The sequence below is a fragment of the Mya arenaria genome, chromosome 13 (genome assembly GCF_026914265.1).
Source record: "Mya arenaria isolate MELC-2E11 chromosome 13, ASM2691426v1".
In the NCBI taxonomy this organism is placed as follows: Eukaryota; Metazoa; Mollusca; class Bivalvia; order Myida; family Myidae; genus Mya; species Mya arenaria.
Window position 1 is genome coordinate 36,788,432 of NC_069134.1, and position 6,791 is coordinate 36,795,222.

Consider the following 6,791-nt stretch of genomic DNA (forward strand, 5'->3'; position numbering starts at 1 on the left):
GGTGCAGGTGAGAGTGTGTGCAGGTGAGAGTGTGTGCAGATGAGAGTGTGTGCGGGTGAGAGTGTGTGCGGGTGCAGGTGAGAGTGTGTGCAGGTGCGGGTGTGTGCGGGTGAGAGTGTGTGCGGGTGCCCGTGAGAGTGTGTGTGGGTGCGGGTGAGAGTGTGTGCGGGTGAGAGTGTGTGCAGGTGAAAGTGTGTGTAGGTGAGAGTGTGTGCGGTTGCGGGTAAGAATGTGAGTAGGTGCGGGGGAGAGTGTGTGTGGTTGCGGGTGAGAGGTGTTTGGGGTGCGGGTGAGAGTGGGTTCAAGTGAGAGTGTATGCGGGTGCGACGGTGTGCAGTAGCGGGTGCGAGTGAGATTGTGAGGGTGCGAGTGTGTGTGTGTGTGTGTGTGCGAGTGATATTGTGTATAGGTAACAGTGAGTGCAGGTGCGTGAGAGTGTGTGCGGGTGACGGTGAGAGTGGGTGCGGATGAGAATGTGAGCGAGGGCGGATAAGAATGTTTGCGGGTGTGGGTGAGAGTTTGTCCGGTTGCGGATGAGAATGTGTGTAGGTGCGGGTGTGAGTGTATGCCAATGAGAGTGTATGCAGGTGCACCTGAGAGTGTGTGCAGGTTTGAGTTATTGTGTGTGGGGGTGAGAATGTGTACGGGTGCAGGTGAAAGTGTGTGCGGTCACGGGGGAGAGTGTGTGCGGTTGCGGTTGAGAGTGTGTGCGGGTGCGGGTGAGAATTTGCCCTGGTATGAGTGTATGCAGATGAGAGTGTGTGCGGGTGCGAGTGAGAGTGTGAGCGGTTGCGCGTGAAAGAGTGCGCGAGTGATAGTGGAGTGGGTGCGAGTGTGAGCGGGTGTTAGTGAGGGGATGGGCGGGTTCAAGTGAGAGTTAGTGCAGGTGTGGATGAGAGTGTGTGCGGTTGCGGATGAGAGTGTGTGTGGCAGCGGGTGAGAATGTATGCAAGTGCGAGTGAGAGTGTGTGTGGGTGAGGTTGAGAGTATATGTGGGTGAGGTTGAGAGTTTGTTCGGATGCGGGTAAGACTGTTTGCAAGTGCGAGTTCGAGTGAGAGAGTGTGCGGTGCAGGTGTTTGCGGGTGCTAGTGTGTATGCGTGCAAGCAAGAGTGTGTGCAGGTGCAAGTGAGAGTGTATGCATGTTTAATTAAGAGTGTGTGCGGGTGCGGTTTAGATTGGGTGCGGGTGCGGGTGAGAGTTTGTGCAGATGCGAGTGAGATTTTGTGCGGGTGAGAATGAGAGTGTGTGCGGTTGCGGGTGAGAATGTGTGCAGGTGCGAGTGAGAGTTTGTGCAGATGCAAGTGAGATTTTGTGCTGGCGAGGATGAGAGTGTGTGTGGGTGCGGGTAAAAGTGTATGCAGGTGCGATTGGCAATGTGTGCGGGTGCCGGTGAGAGTTTGTGCGGGTGCGGGTGAGAGTGTGTGCGGATGAGAGTGTGCGGGTGAGGGTTAGCGTGTGTGCAGGTGCGAGTGTATGCGGATGCGGGTTTGAGTGTTTGTCGGGACGGATGTGAGTGTGTGCGAGTGAGAGTGTGTGCAGGTGCAAGTGATAGTGTGTGCAGGTTTGAGTAAGAGTGTTTGCAGGTTTGAGTTGAGTGAGTGCGGGTGCAGGTGTGAGTGTGTGCAGGTACGGGTGAGAGTTTGTGCGGTTACGGATGAGAGTATGTGCAGGTGCAAGTGAGAGTGTATGATGATACGGGTGAGAGTGTGTTCGATGCAGCTGAGAGTTTATGCAGATGCGGGTGAGAGTGTGTGCGGGTGCGATTGAGAGTGTGCGGTTGCGGGTGAGAATGTATGCAGGTGGGAGTGAGGGTTTGTGCAGATGCGGGTGAAATTTTGTGCGGGTGATGATGAGAGTGTGTGCGGTTGCGAGTGAGAATGTGTGCAGGTGCGAGTGAGAGTTTGTGCAGATGCGATTGAGATTTTGTGCAGGTGAGGATGACAGTGTGGGCGGGTGCGGGTGAAAGTGTATGCGGGTGCGATTGAGAATTGGTGCGGGTGCCGGTGAGAGTTTGTGCGGGTGCGAGTAAGAGTGTGTGCGGATGAGAGTGTGCGGGTGAGGGTTAGCGTGTGTGCAGGTGCGAGTGTATGCGGGTGCGGGTTTGAGTGTTTGTCGGGGCGGATGTGAGTGTGTGCGAGTGAGAGTGTGTGCAGGTGCAAGTGATAGTGTGTGCAGGTTTGAGTTAGAGTGTATGCAGGTTAGAGTTGAGTGAGTGCGGGTGCAGGTGTGAGTGTGTGCAGGTACGGGTGAGAGTCTGTGCGGTTGCGGATGAGAGTGTGTGCAGATGCAAGTGAGGGTGTATGCGGATACGGGTGAGAGTGTGTTCGGTGCGGCTGAGAGTTTATGCAGGTGCGGGTGAGAGTGTGTGCAGGTGCACCGGTGTGCTTTAGCGAGTGTGTGCGGGTGCGAGTGAGAGTGTGCGGGTGCGAGTGAGAGTGTGTGCGAGTGAGAGTGTGTGCAGGTGCGAGTGAGAATGAGTGCAAGTGAGGGCTAGAACGTGTGAAGGTAAGGGTTAGAGTGTCTGCGGGTGCAGGTGAGAGTTTGTGCGGGTGCAGGTGAGTGTTTGCGGGTACAGGTGAGGTTGTGTGCGGGTGCGGATGAGAGTATGTGCAGGGGCGAGTGAGAGTGTGTGCGGATACGGGTGAGAGTGTGGGCTGGTGCAGGTGAGAGTGTGTGCGAGTGCGGGTGAGAGTGTGTGCAGGTGCGGTAGCAACGGTGTGCGGCTGCGAGTGTGTAAGGATGCAAGTGAGATTGCGTGCGAGTGAGAGTGTGTGCGTGCGCGAGTGAGAATGTGTGCGGGTGCGGTTGAGGATGAGGGTGTGTGCGAGTGAGGTCGAGATGGTGGGGTAGAGAGTGTGTACAGGTGCGATAGTGTACGAGTGAGAGTGTGTGCGGGTGCGAGCGAGATTCTGTGCGGGTGCGTGTTAGGTTGAGTGCGAGTGAGGGTGAGGGTGTGCGAGTGAGAGTGTGTGCGGGTGAAAATGTGTGTAGGTGCTAATGAGGGTTTTTCGGGTTCGGTTGAGACTTTGCGCATGTTCGAGTGAGTGAAGGTTAGTGTGTTCGGGTGCGGTTGAGATAGTGTGTAGGTGCGAGTGAGAGTGTGCCCTGGTGAGAGTGTGTGCGGTGCAGGTGATAGTGCGTGCGGTTGCAAATGAGAGTGTGTGCGGGTGCAAATGAGAGTGTGGTCGGTTACGGGTGTGTGTGTGTATGCAGGAGTGATTGTGCGGGGGTGTGCTGGTGCGGTAGAGAATCTGTGCGAGTGTGTGCTGGTGCGGTTGAGTTTGCGAAGGTGCGCCTGAGAGTATGTGCAGGTGCGAGTGTGTGCGGATGCGGGCTGGAGTGTGTGCAGGTGCCAGTTTGTTCAGGTGCGAGCGTGCGAGTGCTTGCGTCCATGCCTTTATGAAGTGAAGTCCAATTATGTTAAAAACAGTGTTTTAATTAGCCTGATGAATATGTATACAAGGACAACTGTACTCGATAAATAGTGTGTTTCGCTGACATAACGACATTTATAGTGATGGGAACATTGACATATTTATTTGATTTTAACAACTTCTTTGTCCTTTTCAATGAAAAAAAGTACTCATTTCATATTATTTAATATTTTTATTAACGCTTTATATTTAAATTCCAAGTCTGCACACGTAAATTGTTGAAGCAAACATGTTTCTAAGTCGAAATCCTCATCATAACATGTATTTATAATTACTGTTTATTCCGTGGTGTCTGTCGTGTAAGTTTACCTTAAACAAACTGGCTATTGAAGTTGTGACTTTATACAAGTATTTACACTTACATTTATAAGATCAAAGTGACTAAAGATATACATGTAGCCCTTATTATTTTTAGTTCCAGGTCCTGACCTCGCTACTGTGACGTGGAAGAAGGAGGCGGATATCCTGGTCAGAACATCTCAGGACCTGGGCACCTGCTGTATCACGGGCTCAGCTCTGATCTCGCCTGGTCTCTTCCTCCTGGCTGACCGTGGTAACGATTGTGTCAAATTCGTAGACATCAGCACCTGCACCGTCACATCCCGCCTCCAGCTACCAGGCAAGCCATGGGACGTGTGTGTGCTCCATGATGACCAGGCCGCCGTCACTCTCCGGAATATTATTCAGCTGCTGTCTATAAAGGGAGGACAGTTATCGTGTGGAAAGGAAATTAAAGTATCATCTGAGTGTTTTGGTATTGCGTTTAACAACAATAGATTATACGTTTCGTATACACAAACCCCGCGTGTTGAAGTGATGACATTGGATGGGCATATCATAAGTACATTCCAAACAGATGATAGAAGACAACTTTTCAAAGAACCATTTTACCTGACTGTGTCAGCTTCAACACCGCCGACCCTTCACGTGTCTGACTACCGTGCCCACACCGTCCTCCAGCTGACCCTTGACGGGAAGGTCCTGCGGGAGTACCAAGATATTCGGCTCATCAAACCCGAGGCCGTGGTGAAGGTAGGGCCCGGCCAGCTGCTCGTGTGTGGAGTTAACAGCCACAACGTGATGCTGCTAACGGAGAGTGACGGCAAGATGGCGGAAATACTGGGAAAGAAGAACGGACTGACCAATCCCTGGTCCGTGTCCTTCTGTCCTCACACATGTGCCATAGTTGTCGGAATGAACTGTAATGACTCACTGAAGGTCTTTAATGCAAATTGACACCTTTTCTTTATCAGTCGTGATTTTGCTCTCTCTGGCGGAAATTACCATGTATTCAATGCTGTTTGAGCAAGTGAATAGTAATAGCAATCATATTTAATGTTCAACATACGTTTATTTATTCGTTGTAACCGAGTTCTATCAAACTGAATGAACATTGCTAATTATATAAATCAAGAATGGAAATACTAAAATAATGTTGTATCAGTCTCAGAAGTTTTGTAATTAGTCAGAAAAGCCATTGATGCTTTATGACAGTCATGTATCAAATCAATATTAAGCGTATTTTGCAGTTTAATTTTGCAAAACACTAGGATAACGAATTAGTGTAAATATTGTAATACTATTAAACACTTATTCAATTATATTTTGGTGTTTACTACTTTTGTTGTTTTATGTTCTTTATATAGATCTTTGATTTTACAAAATGATCATTAACTTATATAAAAATCATTATTTAAAGAGATGTATACTTTTTATGGTTTTGAAGTTAAAATAAGGTGTTTGACTTTCAGTAAAGAGAAATTTAGTAGGTTTTCATTATCATATGATAATGAAACTCAGTCAGCATTTCAACGGTGGGCAAGTCTCAGTCAAGTTCCATCGTGAAGTGAACCATGTCAGTAATTTCAGAGTTATGCCCCTTGTACATTAAACAATAATATGTTTATATATTATGAAGGCAGTAAGTTAAGTTTTTTACTATCCAATAATGATGAAACTCGGTTACAGCATTTGTGGGCAAGTCACCGTCAAGTTCCATCGTGGAGTAAAGCATGTCAATAGATCCAGAGTTATTCCTCTTTAACAATAGGAAATTGGTATTTTAAGCATCCGACAGGAAATTACTAACTTGTATTGTCTGATCATGATGGAACTTGGTGACTGTGTTTGTGGGCATTATGTCTCGGCGTAAATCGCTCCAGTAACTCTCATTGGTTATGGGCATACTGTCTCTGTCAGGTTCGGTTATTGGATGAATGGCCTCAGTAGCTCGATAGTCATGCCCCTTTTACAGTGAAATATAGAATAGCATAATTACTTGCAGAGACAATTACTTAATTATAAAACGATCAGTACAATAATGAACTAAGTTACAGCGTTTGTAGACATAGTTCGTTAGATAAATCGCTCAAGTTACACCAGAGTTATATCCCTTTAACATTAATTTGCAATTAGCTGACTGATTGTATTTAATAATCTGACGAAGTTATCAGTTAACGACAAAATTTCGCTCCTTTATCATAAAAAATGATATTATACTGTGTTTTCCAAACAGGCAACACAATTTATTTCCGCGGACTTTTGAGTTATGGTTCAAATTTAGTGGTTTAGTTTAAACTTATTTATTTTATGATTTTGAAGTTACTATTACATTAATCACACTCATTGGCACAATTTTACTTAGAGTGTGGTCTTGTTGTGGGGGAAACTTGGGTATAAGAATCATATTTCTATGTTTTTTGATTGCTTTGTTTTAGATATTCAATCAATATATCTATAATATTACAAAATGATCATTTCCTTATCTAAAAATACTTTACAAAATCGTCTTTATATAGATGAATATTTTTTCATGGTTTTAAGGTTAAAGTTATGTTTGACTAACTGTAAAACCAGGATTTTGGATGAATGTTCTTATTCAAATTATATATAAGAATTATTTTAAATGTGTTAAACCTGACATACATAAAATAGGACTACATTTTACGTTTATGCAAAGCATTGCAAAGTTACTATGAAGAATATTTTACATGGAAATTTCTGCGTGAATATTCCATAGGAATAGTACAAATGAAAAATCTCTTAAAAATGACAAACATATCTTTAGATCTCAGTTTATCTTCTTTGGACGTTTGCCTACTGAATGTTATTGTATTGTTATTGACAATGTATGTAACCTGTCTTAATTTAGACTTATAATGAAAATAACCGTATATTCCTTACAAGGGATTCTTGGGTGTAATTACTTTCACAACAATTTTGTAGTATTGTGCGACTTGATTTCTGTATTAACCTTTAACTAATAAATGAATTTAATTTTTAGCCATCTTCTTATGGGTTTATGTATCTAAATTATTGATTTTTGAAATTTGATTATAATCTGCAACAAAACCCA